This window comes from Cervus canadensis, chromosome 12, assembly GCF_019320065.1.
Source record: "Cervus canadensis isolate Bull #8, Minnesota chromosome 12, ASM1932006v1, whole genome shotgun sequence".
Taxonomy (NCBI): Eukaryota; Metazoa; Chordata; class Mammalia; order Artiodactyla; family Cervidae; genus Cervus; species Cervus canadensis.
In genome coordinates this window covers 7,035,013-7,053,716 of record NC_057397.1, presented here as the reverse complement: position 1 = coordinate 7,053,716, position 18,704 = coordinate 7,035,013, and positions in this window count along the sequence as shown.

Below are 18,704 nucleotides of genomic sequence, written 5' to 3'. Positions count from 1 at the left end.
AGAAAGAGGGAAAACCAGGCAGATAAAGATGCTCAAATCATCTCTCCATCAAAGGAAAACTCTGCTCCTGGCAACCTGCAGTAGCTGCTGAAATGTTAGAGTCTTCTGACTTCACTCATGTTGCAGAGGCCTGGGCATTGTGGACCTCTGTCTGGTGAGGGGAGGGAGGGCAGGGCCAGAGATTCCCAGAGGGGTGGTGGTCGTGGTGTTTAGTTGCTCAGTCATGTCTGACTCTTTGCGACCCCATGGACTGCAGCACAGCAGCCTTCCCTGTCCATCACCAACTCCAGGAGCCTGCTCAAACCCATGTCCATCAAGTCGGTGATGCCATCCAACCATCTCATCCTCTGTCATCCCCTTCTCCTCCTGCCTTCAATCTTTCCCAGCATCAGAGTCTTTTCCAATGAGTCGACTCCTTGCATCAGGGGTGGTAGTTCTCCGATTTTGCCCTCATTCGGAAGGCCCCTTGAAAACACAGATTGCCGGGCTCACCCTCAGTGTGGTCTAGGATGGGGCCACGACTGTGCATTTCTAACAAGGTCTCAGCTGTCCTGATGCTGCTGGATAGGGGCTCACACCTTGAGGAACCTGTTCTCCTCCATATGGTCCCAGCTCCAAGATGAAGGAGAGATTCTGGACCAAAGCACTTCGTGGCCACAGGTGTGACCTGTCTTTCTACCTGTCTGGTGGGAAGTGCACTCATTCTTGGGGTACCTGCTGCCTGCTCTGTTCTGCTTCCCTGTAACAGAGGCTTATGCGGGGAACATGCCTGTCCCTGGTAAGAATCTTGATTCTTAATGATTGACATCACATCACCAGTTTGTCCCCTGATAGAACACCTTGTTTTGGGGGCAGGGTCTTCAAGGCCAGAGGCTGGACACCTTTGACTGTAAAGAGCCAGATAGTATGTATTTTAGACTTAATACAATCCCCTAGCTCTGCTGCTATGGCAGGAAGTCATCCAGAGATGATACATAGATATGCACAGGCCAGTGTGTAGTACACCTGCCTTTATGGAGACTGAGATGTGAATTTCACATGCATTTTCATGGGGCACAAATATTCTTCATCTTTGGTATCACCCCCACCCTGCCCTGCCCCGCCCCTTCCCATCCCTGGGGCTCAGATGGTAAAGAATCTGCCTGCAATGCAGGAGACCTGGCTTCGATCCCTAGGTTGGGAAGATCCCCTGGAGAAGGAAATGGCAACCCACTGCAGTATTCTTGCCTGGAAAATTCCATGGACAGAGGAGCCTGGCGGGCTTACAGTCCATGGGGTCACAAAGAGTTGGACGACTGAGTGACTCATACCACCCCCCCCGCCACCATCACCATTTAATCATGTCAAATTCATTCTTAGTGGGCAACAGGGAGACTGTGGGCCGGATGTTTGAGATCTGGAGGCCTCAGTTTGCAGACCCCTGCCCTTAGCTCTTCTCCAGATGCAGACTCATTTTATCTTCCCACAAGTCCGAGCCTGACAATATTATCACCACCCAGTGTTCTCATCTGAGCCAGCGTTCTCACAGCAGCAGCAAGGACCAGAAATCAGTTCACGGGTCAGAGGAGCTTTTGTTTTCCTCCTCCTACAGGGACTTCCGCCTTTGGCAGGGTTCAGAAAGATGCCCAGCCCGGCCGGCCCAGGCCAGCCTTCCCTAACCCTCACCCCGTGGTTCTGTTCCTTGCTCTGCACCACCCCACCCCCACCTGAACTTGAGCATCAGCGAAGACGCTGCAGAAACGCATCAGGTACACATAAGGGCCCGATGCAGCCTCCCCGCCCCCATCCCCAGGTGAGGTCAGGAGCCCAGGCCATTGTTCCCAGTGATGCTGCCTCAGAGAAAACCTGCCCAGTCTGGTCTCCTTGTCCTGCCCCTGGGAGGTTTCCAAGAAGATACCAGGCAGCATCTGGCAGAGGGTTCTACAGCGTGTGTAGACATTTCAGAGATGACGGTCTCTCCCTGCTCCACGAGCCTCAGGGTGCGGTGATGGGCCTCCATCCTGTGTCAGCCCGGCTGGGCTGCTGCGGACCCGGGTGGTCCCGGACGGGACAACAGTCAGGGGTGGCTTCCTCCTGCTCTCTCTCCCTCCCTCCCCTCCCCCTCTCTCCTTTCCCTCGCATTCAACAAACGCATAAAAATCTCCATTCTGTGTATCCAGCTGCCTGTTGCATGTGTCCACCTGGGTTTCCATCAGGCATCTCCAACTTCATGGGCCCAACATGAACCCCTGCTCATCCCCTCCACCCATCTCCCCAGATCCCTGCTTCTCTTCAAGGGCATCTCATCTAAGTCAGCACCATCCTTCCGGTTGTTTGGGCCAAAGAACTTTGGAATTATCCTTGACTCCTCTCTTTTCTACCCCAAATTCAACCCAAAGTCCTGTCGGTTCTACCTTCAACCTTTATCTGGAATCTGACCCCTCCCTCCTCACCTCTACCAATCCCCCTGGTCCCCGTGACCATGTCTCCCTGGATTATTGTGTCAGCCCTCCCCCTTCCCCCTCCCCCCCTAGTTCAGTCACTCAGTCATATCAGACCCTCTGTGACCCCATGGATTGTGGCACGTCAGGCTTCCCTGTCCGTCACCAACTCCTGGAGCTTGCTCAAACTCATGTCTATCAAGTCAGTGATGGCATCCAACCATCTCATCCTCTGTCATCCCCTTCTCCTCCCCTAACCCCCCATTTTTATTATAGAAGCCAAAGAATGCCTTTGCATTTTAAACTCGGGCTTAATGAGACATAACTCACACACAGAACAAATCACCCTTTCTGAATATAGAGTTTTCCAAATTCTGACAACATGCAGAAACTTACAGCAATCCTTCTAGTGTGTAACTAAGGTCAAGCCCCTTTCCTGGAGGCTGGCAACTCACTACATAACAGCTCCTCCGAGCCTTTACTATATGAAGAACCTCAGAACTTTGTTCACCCAGCGACTCCCAAGCGTAATGGGTAAAGGAGGCCTCCCTCCCCAGGGCACCTCTTTATAAGCATCATGACCGCACCCAGCACATCCTGGTGCATCATTTCTTCCCAGTGCGCCGCTCTTCAGGCACAGACAGCTGGCACCTCCTGGGCCACTGGGTGGATGGAATCACGTGACTAGCTCTGGCCGACGAATCATGAGCGGTGGCCTTCGTCCCTTCTCAGCTGCAGAACTGTTGGTGTGAGATCCTCCAGAACACCATGCCGACAGCTTTCAAGGTGGTGGCTGTTAAATCCACATCCTGAAGTGAAGAGGTAGGGCATCGAGACCCGCTTGGCCCATGTGGGCACAGAAAGTGAGGGAGAAAAATACCTTTAATGTCCAATGAGATGTCAGGGACTGTCCGCGACCTATTTCCTGACTGAGCCACATGCCTCGGGACACTGGTTTCTCCGGCGGGTGGTGCCTGGCATGTGTTTGGTTCATAAAGAAACCAGGCTCCTCTGCCGAGCTCACCATTGAAGCCATATACAAAACCCTTGCGTCCCTGTCCTTGGAAATAAACGGCCTTTGTTTTAGTCTCTCAGGCCTCCCACGAGTCTCAAAAGCCTGGCTGGAGGGTTAGAGATGTGAAGAAGTAGAAACCAAATCCAACTGCTGCCAGGTGACAATTTAGACTATAAATCCCCCACGGGGCAGAGTTACCGAACCCCCAGTTCCCTGAAAGATAAAGGCCTGATACACATTCCTAGGTTGTTTTTCTAGGAAGCAGACGCCCTACAGGTGAAAACTGTTGACCACACCACCTAGACCCTAGAGCATTGAAACCAGAAGGTTGATGATGCTTGAAACTTCACCCTGATGCCAACCCATCTGAGAATTGTCCATGAGCTGATCATGCACCTTGCAACTCCTCCCACACCCTGCCTTTGAAGCCCCTTCCTTGAAAGGCATTGGGGAGTTAAGCCCAAGCTGTCCATTCTCCTTGCTTGGCACCCTGCAGTAAGTGCTGTACTTTTCTCCAGCACAGCCCAGTGTAAGTAGATTGACTTTACTGCCTGTGGGCAAGTGGACCCAATTCTGGTTGTGTAACAGTCATGATTATCTATGAGTTGAGTTCGCGGCCCACCTGCAGCATCTTCCTGGAGACAGCTGCAGGCAGTGAAATCAGTTCCACATCAGGGTCTTACTTATCTGGGTTAAGCACAAGCTACTCCAACCCCATTCTCACTTTTTGCATGTCCAGCGTCTCCCCTACATGCAGAGGAGCCCACACCAGGGGTAGTGACACCCTCTACAAATGAGGATGTTGAGAAAGCCACTTCCTTTCCAGGCTCCTCAATATCCTTCAGTCAGCAGCAGCAGAAGAGGGACCAGCAGCGCTGGCTGTGGATAAAATCCAGATTTTGCTTTTCATAATGTGTCTAGCGCTGGTAGCAGCAGGGAACAAACCTCAGCCTGGCCGTCATCCCAGCCCCACCAAGCCCTCCTGAGAGCTCAAATCATTCATCCAAAGAGAGAACATGAGATGTCTGTGGGGAGCTCTAGGCAAGGGTCAGTGACACAGCCTGGGCGTCCTTTCCAAGTCCCCTCCCCCTGAGGAGTTAGACAGTCTATATAGACTCAGCTATTAAACTGTCTGAGAACCTTGAGTCCACTGTGTTAGCAGCTCCAATCAGCTCAGCCTCAACCAAACCCAAAGAGCCTGAGGATGTAAGACTTTCTCACCGGGCCCGCCTGCAGGTTTGGACACATTTGGGGGGTGGGGAGTGGGGAGCTCTGGGTCAGCCTTCCAGCTCGGTGCCTACAGTCTTCCGTGGCAATGCTGTTTAACCTTGCTATACCGCAGGTTCCCCATGTGTAAAGCAGGCCTCTTTTGAGGCATTATTATTATTGACATCACCCCATGAGTCAGGGTACCTACTGAGATAATACATGCAATGCTCATAATAAATGTTAGCCGTGTGCCAGTGATGTTCTGAGACCCTGTGCTTGCAGTTATTTTAAGTTCCACTGTATGCATTCCACACACATTCCCTTTGACCGTGTGCCTGCCGTGGGCTGTGTGTCTACTATGAAAAGTGGCTTCCAGTGTGTTTATTCGTCTGGTGCCTGCCCTCTTGTGCTCTTTCTCCTAGCAATAGTCCAGACTTGAGCCAAATTACTGACCCAGAACCCTTCGAAGGAAGGGGAGGCCGGGTGCCCTTGAGGAAGTAGCCGAGTCCATGGCCAACAGTGTATACTATTGATCTTCCTCCCAGCCTTCCCTGAAGGGACCTGTGGCCATTTACCAGGGTGACTGTGCAGTGGGGAAAGGGAAATAGACTTTTTTGGGGGGAGGGGATTCCTAGACACTGGCTCTGAGCTGACACTAATTCCAAGAGACCTCAAAACATCACTGTGGTCCCACTGTCAGAGTAGGCGCTTATGCAGGTCAGGTGATCAACGAGGTCGAGTCTGTCTCGCAGTGGGTCCAGTGGGTCCCCGAGTCACCCGGCGTGGGCTGCTTCAAGTTCTGGACTGCAGCGACGGGCAGGGGCACTCAGCACTGGTGAGCTCCCTGCACTGGTTCCCGCTCCCGGCCACAGCTGTGGTCTGCCACCCAGGCAGGGCTGCTGACAGCACTGTGTCCCCTGGGCCACCACGGCGATCACTCCTGGGATGGACACGTGATCCTAAAGAGGCCAGTACGAGCCCCCTCTTTTCTTCCCCAGCAGGACTTGGTGGAAGAGCTGTGTCTGCTACCAGCTGGGGCCTCTCGAAGCAGGCGGGCTGAGAGGGTGAAGCTGGCGTTCAGACACAGAGCCTGATTCAAGTCTTGAATCAAGTTATACCCGAGACCACATCTTCCCCTGCCCTTTCTGCTGATGATGTAAGCTAATCAATTTCAACAAGCCCGTGCGAACTTGGCCTGGACTCGACTGTCCCGTGTCAAGCGCTTGCTGGAATGCTCCTGTTCTCTCCTCCAAATCTCTCTCCACCTTTATCCAGTCTGGTCTGTGTCCATGGAAACGAACCTGTGTGGCTTCCATTTAGATTCAGCCAATGGGGAGCTCCGTCAGGAAGTCAGGAGGTTGGAAGCAGCAGGGTGGGGTGGGGGCGGGGGCAGCATTTGTTCCCTTTGCTCACCTTGTGGAGACCTTGGGGTCTGGGTGTTTCCTACGGCAAGGGTCCCCTCCTCTCCCGGGTGGCCTTCTCCACACAGACTCTGCTCCCAGGTCCAGAACAGCCCCTCTTTCTCTGACTCAGGGGGCAGCAGTGGCCTGACATTATTAGCTCCTGGTACTGCACTGTCCTTTATGGCTTCCTTGTACTCTTAAGCTTTTGAAAACAGTCCCTTCATTACACTGTTCTCGGGACTTGCCTGGAGGTCTAGGGGTTAAGACTTCCCCTTCCAGAGCAGGGGGTATGGGTTTGATCCCTGGTTGGGGAGCTAAGATCCCATGTGCCTCACGGCCAAAAAAAACCCAAAACATAAAACAGAAGCAATACTGTAACACATTCAATAAAGACTTAAAAATGGTCCACCCAGTGTGAGCTTGCGATCTATCTGCTGGCAGACCCTGCCAGCTACTTACACTGCCTGGCTGCTTCTTGTTGGTGTTCAGTCTCTCAGTTGTGTCCGACTCTTTGAAACCCCATGGCCTGCAGCACGCCAGGCTTCCCTGTCCCTCACTATCTCCTGCAGCTTGCTTAAACTCATGTCCATCGAGTTGTGATGCCTTCCAAGCATCTTGTCCTGTCTCCCTCTTCTCCCCCTTCCCTCAATCTTTCACAGCATCAGGGTCTTTTCCAACGAGTCATGACTGCTACACTCAGACAACTCAGCCTAAGTGGGCAAAATGTCACCATGTGATCATCTCATCCTGAGAGCTGGTGCGCATCTCTGCTGAGGCACTGATCTTGGAGCAGTCAACTTCGGCTGTCCAAGAAAGAAGAGCAATTGCTTAGTATATGAATGATTAGGACATGAGGGTTGTGATTGATCATCCCCAGGATTATGTGGCCATGTCTCCTGCAAAACCAGAACCCATTATCTGCTAGGAGAAAGGCGAGCAGGCTGAGACTGGGAATGGAGGAACAGACAGGGGAGTGGGGAGGACAATGGAGAGGACCTGGGGTTCCCCAGCAGTCGCCTCAATGCTCACCTGCAAGACGGGAGCCGTGCTGACCCAGTCCACGGGACACATCTGCTGACCTGTGATGCGGCCCAGTGGACGCAGGGGGACATGGAGGACAGAACCTATCCTTCCTTTGTTTGGACACAAAAGCACAGCTCGGTGAGACTCAGGCCTATTTCCACCCCCAAGGTCCAGCCGTCCCCTGACCTCCCAGGGTTCAGGGTGGCTGGCCCCAGCACGGCTCTGGACTTAAGGGACAGGACGCAGCTTATGTGGGCGCTTCCCCCCACTCTCCTCTTAGGAAGCGCCGCCCGCCCCATGTTCCCCTTCAGGGGGTAACAGGGCCGATTCCTCCCTGGAGATACAAACCTCCCACTCCTGAGCTATACAGCCCACCCTGCTCCTAGCTCCAGCACTGGAATCAGGACCTTGGTTTTCTGCATTTCTCAGCTGACCCTTCTTCTGCGGCCCCTCTGATGGGGTCCTCAGACCCTGGGCGCTGGGTTAGCCGTGAGGTAAGCTCAGTGAGGTGGGGGTTGGCGGGGAGGGTGTGCATTCACTGCGCGGAGCAGATGGTGTGGGCTTGTAGAGCCACTCTGCGAACCGTGAGGTCCCCACAGAACCATCAGAGAAGCAAGCCCGCTTACCAGGCCGCCCGCGTTGCCCTGTTGCCATGGCAACGCCCCAGTGCAGCACCAGGAATAGATGGTTTTTAAAAAGGGGGGGGCTGGCATCTTGTGAGAAATATTAGCAACTGCGGGGGAGGGAGGGGCTGAGTGGGCACAGGGGCCTGGGCTGCCCACCCAGTGCGGAGCTGTCCCCTTCCACCCCGTCCTGCCAACAAGCAGCCGTTCCTCACATCCTTGAGACAAACATCAGCTACTTTCATGGAGCACAGGTGACAGTCTGGGCACAATGCAGAGTGAGGTGTGAACCCCTAGGGAAAGATGGGAGTTATTCAAGACCCATTCATCTCTGAGCCCTGGAGGCCAGGGCCCACCCCGACCACATGGCCTTCCGCAGTTAAAGGCCAAGCTCAAAGCCTGGGGTCACATGGGCCTGAGTCTTTATCCGGGGTCCTCGTCTTCTTGCTGAGCAAGCCCCAGGCAAGTGCCCTAACCTCTCAAAGGCTCAGCGCTGCAATGTTCTGGGATCGCCCAGAGAAGCAGAAGCAGGAGGAGATGAGGTTTTAGGAGGCTTATTGCAAGGAGTTGGTTTACATGACTGTGGGGCCTGGCTCAGCTGAGTCTGGAGGGCGCCAGGAAGGGAGACTGGACTTCACCAGCGCAGGCTCAGGCCTCTGTCCACAGGTAGAGTTTTTTTTCCTGTCAGGGAGGCCTCAGCTCTGCTTTCAAGGCCTTTCAGTGGACTGCACAAGGCCCATCCAGACTATCTAGGATGATCCTTCTTACTGGAAAGTCAACTGAGAGTGGCCTTTAATCATATCTACAAAAATACCTTTCCAGCAACACCTAGATGAGTGCTTGGTTGAGAAGCTGGGGATTGTTTGATACACAAGAAGGCCAGGACTGGTGGCTCCACTATAAACTGGGGCCAGTGCCCGTGGACTTTGGCGGGAGCTTACTGCGTGATTTATATGTGGCATCTCACTTAAGCCTAATGCTAGCAATAAAGACAAGTGATAACCATAGTCAACAATTGTGGAAACTCACTGTGTGCTTGGCACATTCTAAGTGCCTGTTTCATCCTTGCTGTGAGCCTGTCTGGAAGGTATCACTTTGATCTTCATGGACCAAAGAGGTTATTTAACCTGAGTCTAAGATTTATAGGATCCAGAAGTCAAATAAAGGAGCAATTTAAACCAGGTGCTATGCTGGACCTTTCCCTATGCTATTCCTTTCCCTGGAGAAGGAAATAGCCACCCACTCCAGTATCCTTGTCTGGAAAATCTCATGGACAGAGGAGCCTGGTGGGCTGCACTCCATGGGGTCGCAACAAGTCAGCCATGACTGAGCAACTAAGTATGCTGGACATTTTACATATGAGAGTGCTGAGAGGATTAAATTCCATCTGATCAGACCAAAGAAATACCCTTTACGTGTTCACTCCTCGGCTCATTTTGTGAACAGCCGGCGTTACCTGCCTGCTTCCCCTCTCCCCTCACCTGCCCTCAGCGCCTGCCCGTGCGGTGGACGTTGTTGTCCCTGCGTCGTCACTGAACACACAGAGGCCGTAGGTCAGGGGAGGAGTCGACCCACGGTCTGTGCCTCTTGGTACTTGGCCTTGTTGGAGGAAGTTTGTTGGAGGAAGTGCCTGGTTTGGCCCTGGGGCCCTTTAACTCAGGCTCCTGGGCTCGGATCTGGGATAACTTCCTTAAGGATGTGTGTGCTGGCCACTCTCCAGACCTGGTCTCTGCCTACCCCTTTCCTGCTCTGTGCCCCGGGAGGCTGACCCTGTGACCTTCATCACCCAGGCTCCCTCTGGCTTCTCGCTGGAGTTGGTCAAGAGGAGACACTGCTAGGAGACAGAAGCGGGAGAAGAGAGATATTAGCATATAAGCTGACCTTGGCCCCTCCCTGCCTTGACATGGAACAGTAGTGGGCTGTCTTTCTCTGGGTTTGGTAACAGCCCTCACGTCCTTTCTCCCAGGCCGTGCTGGGCCCCAGAGAGGCAAAGGTTTCCCATGGTTCTCAGACCTCTGGCACCTCACCCTCCTTTCTTGTCCCCTTGACTCTGCTGTCATCTCTACTGAAGTTCTCTTCACTACACCCCTTCGGAGGAAACCCTCCGCACACCCCATCGTCTCCTGCTGGAGCCCCGAGAGAAGGTTAGGTCTGGGAACTGTGAGGTGGCTGCCCACCTTGGGTGAAGGAAAGTCTGCAGGAAATTCGGGGTGCAGGGCTGTTCCAACCTCTGCAAAAGGACAACATGCTTTATGAGCCTTTGATAGGATCAGTGCAGTCTGGTCCCCTGGAAGTAAGAGGGAGAAGCAGGGTGTCAAAGTCATTACGATTTTCTGGGGACACTGCGGGCTTTAACGTCATGTCCCTGCCTTCTCGGGTCCCCCAGTCCCAGGTAGATGGGGACAGGTGATCACCCCAGAGTGAAGTTACCCCTCTTTTGCTGTGCATGACTCTCACTGCCCTTGCTGCTCAGGGATGCTGCAAGAAAAACAGTGAACAGCCTTTGGCTCAAACCAGCCTCACAGGCCTACAAGAATTAAACCATCTTGGTTCCTCTTTAGTTGTTACTCCCAGCAAACACTTGCAGCTGGACTTGTCCTTCGCAAAGCTAGTTACTCTCACTCCATACACATCATGCTCTGTACCTGGTATTCTTCTCCTCCTACGTTCTCTCGTAACATTCTGCATTTCAGAAAGAAGGTCACAGGCCGGTAACTTCAGGGACACCAGACCCGTTGTTGAGTTGCCTGATGTCAGCTGCGGCCGTTTTGAAATTTTCAAAAAAAAAAAAAAGTGCAAGACCTACAGGAGGATGTAAAACCTCTCCCCATTCCCGAGAAAGGGGGGTGCACAGTTCTTGAGGTGCTAGTCTGCTGTGTTTCCCTTTTGTCTGGCAAAAATAAAACCGCTCTTTCCTATTTTCTCTAGACTCTGTCTCCATGTTTCTACTTGGCATCAGTGGACAGGGAGCCAAGGTTCTAGCAACAGGGAGATGGCTAAACTCACGCTCAGGAGGCTGGTCTTGGCTCCACAGAGGAGATGAGAGCATCTCAACCTGCAGAGACGGAGGCCCAGAGGGAAAGGGGCAGGAGTCCACCCTGACATCCTGCCTCCCTGGGGACCCCACGGCCTTGGAAGTGCCACTTCCTCCATTCTCTTTGAGGCATGGCTGGGTCTAATTGCTTGGCAGATTGTACCCCAGGGCCCGGCACAATGACCGAGTATTTAATAATAATTGAAAGACAATGAGATAAGCGCTCCCCTCTGCAATCTCTCTGGAGGGTCTGTACTTCCCTAGGCACACTTAATTGCTGTAAGGACATTGTCGACTTACAAGCCACCTCCTCTTACAGCCCAGACAGGGAAGGATGAGCAGAGGTGTGTGTTGGGTCCGTGATGCCAGGCGAGGGATGAGGCTACATCACCCTCGTTTACACACTGCTCCCTCGCCCCATGGATGATCAGCCTGGTGCTCTCCCTCACTGGCTCAGCAAACAACCCACTGAGTGCTCACTCTGCGCCAGGCCTCCTCGGGAGGCGGGCAGATGGTAATGAACCAGACCAGTGACGCAGAGCTTGCTGTGGGCATGTCACCCTCCCAGTGTCTCTAGGCAGACCAGGGCAATCAGAACAGTGTCAGGTGGAGAGAGCCCTCCTCGAGGTCCATACCCTGAGCCCCGAGGGTGACTTTGAGGCATTTGTCAAACTCTGATCCCACCCATCACTGTTATGTCAAATCTCAGAAGGCAGCCAGTGATCATTGTCTGCTCTGAATCAAAGCAGAGCCTCTCAGCTCCTTCTCTGGTGGATGACCAGGCCCCAAAAGCAGGCTGCTGTTGTCCGAAGCCCTGAAAAGCCAGGAACAGGTTCTGGGCAGAGAAAGGCCACTGTCTGAATAATTTGCCACAGACTATACGACCCTGCAGATGACACCACCCTTATGGCAGAAAGTGAAGAGGAACTAAAAAGCCTCTTGATGAAAGTGAAAGAGGAGAGTGAAAAAGTTGGCTTAAAGCTCAACATTCAGAAAACTAAGATTATGGCATCTGGTCCCATCACTTCATGGGAAATAGATGGGGAAACAGTGGAAACAGTGTCAGATTTTATTTTTTTGGGCTCCAAAATCACTGCAGATGGTGATTGCAGCCATGAAATGAAAAGACGCTTACTCCTTGGAAGGAAAGTTATGACGAAACTAGATGGCATATTAAAAAGCAGAGACATTACTTTGCCAACAAAGGTCCATCTAGTCAAGGCTATGGTTTTTCCAGTGGTCATATATGGATGTGAGAGTTGGACTGTGAAGAAAGCTGAGCGCCGAAAAATTGATACTTTTGAACTGTGGTGTTGGAGAAGACTCTTGAGAGTCCCTTGGACTGCAAGGAGATCCAACCAGTCCATCCTAAAGGAGATCAGTCCTGGGTGTTCATTGGAAGGACTGATGCTGAAGCTGAAACTCCAATACTTTGGCCACCTCATGCGAAGAGTTGACTCATTGGAAAAGACTCTGATGCTGGGAGGGATTGGGGGCAGGAGGAGAAGGGGACAACAGAGGATGAGTTGGTTGGATGGCATCACTGACTCAATGGACATGAGTTTGAGTAAGCTCCGGGAGTTTGTGATGGACAGAGAGGCCTGGCGTGCTGCGGTTCATGGGGTCGCAAAGAGTCGGACACGACTGAGCAACTGAACTGAACTGAAACGACCCTGCAAGTCCTGCCCAGCCTCCAACACACTCCTCGTGGCTCCCTGCCCTCCAGCTACAATCGTTTTTTCCCTGGTATCCTTAGGTCACCTTGTGTTCTCCCAACTCAGGGCCTGGGCCCTGCTCATAGGTCTGCATGGAGGGACCCCCTCCTGGGGCCTGGCCAATCCCTACTTATCCTCTGGGTCTCAGAGGCGGCTTTCTCGGCCATACCCCCCAGGTCCCCTCATTGTAAACTCTAGTTTTCTCTTGTACCGTCTCCTGATGTCCCAGACCTTTTTCATGTGTGCATGCTTTGTCTCTCAGTCCTGTCTGACTCTTTGTGGCCCCACGGACTATAGCCCACCAGGCTTCTCTGTCCATGCGATTCTCCAGGCAAGAATACTGGAGTGGGTTGCCATGCCCTCCTCCAGGGGATCTTCTTGACCCAGGGATCAGTCTCGTGTCTTCTGCATCTCTTGAGCTGGCAGGCAGATGTTTTCATTCACAGCACTTGTGACAACTTGTTAGAAGACAGTAACCAGAGTTGGACACCTGCATATGTCTCCCAACTCTGAGAGCAGAATCTGTAACATTGTCATTGCTGTGTCCTCAGGGTACTTATCAAACCGCAGGCACTCAATAAGTGCTTGCTGATTTAAATCAATAAAGTATGACTTCCTGTTTTACATCATGGATGCAGTGACTCTGAGGATATAAGTGTATTTCCTCCACTTTTCTTCCTGCTCTGTCTCATTTCAACGCTGTTTCTCCTTCCTGCTTATTTTGGCTTCTGCTTTTTATGTTATAGACTTTCCCCTCATATTTCTGGTATTCTTCAGCTGGCTGTTTGTTATGTTTAAGAGTGGGGAACAATGAAGTGGATGGGGTCTCTGAGCACAGGGTGGGACTTACTGACTGTGAACCTCAATGTAGGGTGATCAAACAAGGTGTTTTTGGGAAGAGCCCCTGATGGTGGGCAGAAGTTTGCAAAGAGCACTCTTTCCAACTCCTGTCTGAAGGACTGAGGTTAGGCTGCCAGTGGTTAGAAGCCGAGAAAGAAAAGGAATTGGAATATTTCATTGTTCGATGTGCACGTGACCATTTAATGCCCTGGTTTTCTACATTAATACTTCTGTCCCTAAATATCCAAGGATCTTCTAGGTTAGACATGCTCTGTTTTACTCAATTCAGTGAGTAAATTTCCAGTCTTCTGCCAGGATAGGGGAGGGGAAGCCCTGAAGGGAGGTGGGGCAAAAGGGGTTTCTCAGGATGTTTCTAAATCACTATCATTGAATCCTTCTCATTCTAAGCTCCCGCCTCACCGTCCACCTCTGCAGGTACCTGGCACGTTGATTGCTGAGCCTTCTGAGGACGCGGAACCTCCACTTGTGTCTGTTGGCTTTCCCATTGCCCAGTTAGTACTTGGATTTCTCGGAGAGGCTGAGCTACGTACGAAAACCCCATCTGCTTTTCCCTTGCTGTCCACTACTATTTTCTTCCTGTCCTTCTAGATGCAGAGATGAAAAATTCTCTTCTCTGCAGTTTTCATGGAGACTTAGGAGAAAATGGAAACAGATATACTTGCACTATATGGCGTCTTTAGGGCAGACAGAACGTTTCAGGTCCAAGACTCTCAGAAGACACGTCTGTTGCCCATCTCTGCCCACAGGTCACTGTGTGACTTGGTCTCCAGGCAGTCTCTGCTCTCTTTGTCCTGAAGAGGAGACTGAGCTTCTCATAAATCTGTGTTGATACAGGTTGTGACCCTGGGTGGGAACAAAGACCACGGAAGCTTGTGGAGGAAGAGAACAGCCAACAGAGGGGCTTTAAAAATGTGTCAAAGAGAGAAAAACAACAGGGACAGTTTGTGCCCGAGGGTTGGAGTTGTCCTGGAGTACTAAAGCCAGTGATATGGTGTCAGCACACACCATGAGTAAAGCTTTCTGGATAAAGCCTCCTTATGAGGCTAAGTTCAGCGACGGCCAAGCTGAGAGACCTTGAGCTCTGCAGAAGCCAGGCTGCCCAAAGCTCAGGATGAACCAGCCTGTGTGCGAAAACTTGGTAGCGGTCAGCTCATCTGAGGACTTTTCTGGACCATCTAGGTCAGTGACTCTCAACTGGGGCTGGTTTAGCCTTTGAAGGGTGTTTGGCCAAGTTTGGGGACAGATTTCATCACCGCAGCTCCTGGGGGGTGGGAGTGCTACTGGAATCTAGTGGGTAGAGGCCAGGGATGCAGCTAAACACCCTACTATGTGCAGGACAGATCACCCCCTCGCTCCACCAAAAAAGAAAAAGAATTTTCATCTAAAACATCAGTAATGTTGTATGTGGCACCCTGCTCTGGAAGACACCTGATTGAAGTCTAGTAGCATCTATAGCAATGAGGTATTTGACGTTCCAGTTGAGATACGGGAATTTCTCGACTCCAGACTTGGAGGCTTGTTGAGGTTCATACCTTCACTCTGGAGATGAGGAAATGAGCTGAGGAAAGCAGGTTCCTCCTGGGCTCCTGTCGCTCAGGGCTTCAGGCCCAGGCCTTTGGTACCCAGACCTGGCTGCAGAGATGCAGGGTGGGCTGTACTCGTGACCTGGCGTGAAGATGCTGGGGCTGGGGAGATACATAGCAGGCAACTTGGTGCCTGAAACCATGTGTGGAGAGAGGGGGTTTCCCTTGGGACCGGACGAACCACAATTTTAATTTTTTGAATAGACAATTCATTTACATAGTTCAAAATTCAAGAAGCACAAAAGAGGACTCAGTGAAAAGTTTCTTTCTCACTCCTGTCCCCATCTATCTAGCCCCCAGCCACACAGACAACCAATTTAGCCTGTTTTTTTTTTTTTAATATATACACCTTTCTAAAGATATATCTAAAGATATATACACCTTTCTAAAGCATTTAAATTTTTTTAGGAAAAAAAAAACTTATGTGTGTGTGTGTGTTTTATAATGAACATGTATTGCTTGTTTAATGAGGATAAGCAAACAGAACCCAAGAGAATAAAATTATCCATAATCCTACCCCAGGAAAAAGTCACCATGCATTCTTTGGTGTGTAGCTGGATGCATTTTTCTATTCAAAATCTATGAAGAACTCTCTCTACATGTGGATAGGAAAATAACTTTGGTACAACAGTAATTTAAAACTTTATAAAAATAATAGTACTAAACAATATAAAAACAACTTCCCAACTTACCTCATTCTGTATGACACTCTGGGTCCATCCACATCTCTGCAAATGACCCGATTTTGTTCTTTATGGGTAATATTCCGTTGTATATATGTGCTAAGTCACTTCAGTCTTATCTGACTCTTTGCAACCCCATGGACTATAACCCACCAAGTTCCTCTGTCCATAGGATTCTCCAGGCAAGAATACTGCAGTGAGTTGCATGCCCTCCTCTGGCAACCCACTCCAGTACTCTTGCCTGGAAAATCCCATGGATGGAAGAGCCTGGTAGGCTACAATCCGTGGGGTTGCAGAGTCGGACATGACTGAGCGACTTCACCTTCTTTCCCTCTGTATACATGTACCACATCTTTATCTATTCCTCTGTTGGACATTTAGTTTGTTTCTATGTTCTGGCTACTGTAGATAATGCTGCAATGAGCCTGATGTATTATACACTATTGATACTACTTATAAAATAGATAACTGAGAACCTTCTGTATAGCAAAAAGCATTTCTAATTGAACTTAAAGTAAAATATGAACTGTTACAGAAAAAAATAAACTAAAAGCAAAATGTGATTGTTACAGAACAAAAAAATTAAAGGCAACTTTCCAAAAGCAAAATAGGAAACTCATAAGCTGAACAGTAAGAGAAACTTGACTAAAAAGATTAAAAATTTGAATAACAATAAGCACTATAGAGTCAAAAGACATAATAGCCTGAGGCAGTGTTTATCTTTATAATACCAATTTAATGGGTAGGAGTCTTATGTAACCCATATGAAAGATAAAAATTAGCATTTTTAATATTCAAGTAGCACACTTTTCTGTCCTACTCAGGAAGGCCTCCAGCACACCAAGCTTATTAGATTTTTTCCTAAATTTTCTTTTAGGAGTTTTATTATGCACATTTGTTATTACTTAAATCTTTACATTTTTACGTTCATTTTTCACATATGTACACTTCAATTTTTAATCCACCTGGTGCTCAGTTTTGCATGTGGTATGACTTGGGGGTCTGGCTTTGTTCTCTTCCAAATAAGGAGCCAATTACACCCATAACATTCACAACCTAGACAGTTATTTTCCCATTGAATTGAAATATAGTCTTTATCATGGAGTGAGCTCTCCAAGGTATGCAAATCAGATCATAATTTTTAAAAACAATCATGATTCTCACACAGATGTAAAGATGAAACATTAAATATTTTACTTAACTGAATAATGAGAAAACTGGTGAGGTGGTACAACTAGTTCAAAGGAGAATTCAAAGAACATATTTATAGATCTGAAATACTGAAATGGATGTGCCAATTGAGTTGAAATGGATTTGTCTGATGCTGGAGGGGGTGGAGGGTTCATCGCATTTCACTGTAAGAATGATTTTGCACTGTTATCAGTTATCTCCAGCTTCCAGAGTTGTCATGTAACTTCCATAAATTCAGAATCACTTGAGGGAGAGAGTACTATAGATATACCATCATTTTGCATTGAAGCATACATTTCCCACATGTTTAATCAAAGTTAAAAAATTATTCTTGATCACAGAGTAAGGCTGGTCTCATTGATTTGGGCCTAGTTATATACATAGGTACACCTAGTCTGTTAATTTACCATATAGGCCCTAAGCTTGCTTTGCTGGAAGTTTTCATAAGGAATCTGGGATTAGACTTTTAACTAAGGAGTCCACAGAATTTTGAAGAATGGAAAGGCAGTTTGGAGAACAAAAATGCCTTCAACACTGTGCTTTAGGACAAACTACTCTTCCTTGCAAAATAGAAGCATGTGCATAGTTATGCATGTGCAACCACTCTCCCAAGCAAAGTATCAAACACTTATCTGATAAATTAACATGCTAACTATATTAGTTATCTAAGTAGTATTTTACAGAAAACTGGGGGGTAAATGAGAGCTATGTGTTGCACACCAGTGTTTGAGCCTGTCAGAGCTCATGGAAACACACAACAGCTAAATAGACACACACGTTCCTTATACAACATCTCCATGGCAAACAAGCCTGTTCTTAACAGGCCCAAAGATGCAGCCTCGCGGTAGTGTGCAAAAACAAGAAGCAAAATCACATAACCTTAAAGTCAGGCTCTGTGATCTGGGTTTCAGAATTCTATTTCACCTAGAACTTCTCTAGGCATCCAGTGAGTATCAGTAACTCAGCTTAACATCAATCCAAGGGTTTAAGTTATCTAAAGATCTTGGAAATTGTCTTCAAGCTGACAAACTACAAAACAGATACAAGTCCATCACAAGAATGATTTAATTTAGATAAATACAAATTTATTCTTCATAATATTGAACATGTAGGAGTGATGTGAGCTCCTTTGATCTGTAAACCTGAAACAGTTTTGGAAGAACATCCCCCGGTAGAATAAAAACATATGCTTGTATTATACTTAACATCGGCAGGAGACTTCACACTGACAAATCGGAGAAGAAAAAGCTCAGTTTTCGTTGAACTAAAAATATTAATCTTACTTGCCAAAAGATATATGCTAAATTCTGTGAGCCTGAACTCTTAAAATATTTGAGTTGGCTTTTTAAAAATAGCCATGTTGAGATAAAACTGAATTTTATGGTATGCATAAGTGTAAAACTCAATTTGGAGGGTGTATTTTTATAAGTTGTACCAAAAAAGTCACTGCAGTTTTAGAATGCTTCCATCACCCTCAAAAGTAGTCACTCCCATCAGCCCTAGACAACCATTAATCTTCTTTGTCTCCATTGATTTGCCCATTGTGGACAGCTTGTATTACTAGGAACATACAACGTGCTGTCTTGTATGTCTGACTTCTCTTATTGGGCATAGTGTTTTTTAGGTTTATCAGTGTTCGAGATGATGTACTTCATTCCTTTTTGTTGCTTACTGGAATTCCAGTGTGTGGGTGGAGACCACACTTTGTATTATATATTCCATATCCATCAGGTGATGGACATCTGGGTTGTTTCAGCTTTGGGGTTATTCAGATTTATTGTTGTTATGAACGGACTTTATTCATTTCTAGCTTTTATTGTTAGAGAAAAGCTTTGTTAATGTATATCTGGATATTTTTTGCCCTAAGGAATTGAAAGTCTGAATTTTTTACTTGTATTTTTTTTTTTACCTAAGTGGCTAAGATTTCCTGGATTTATTGCTATG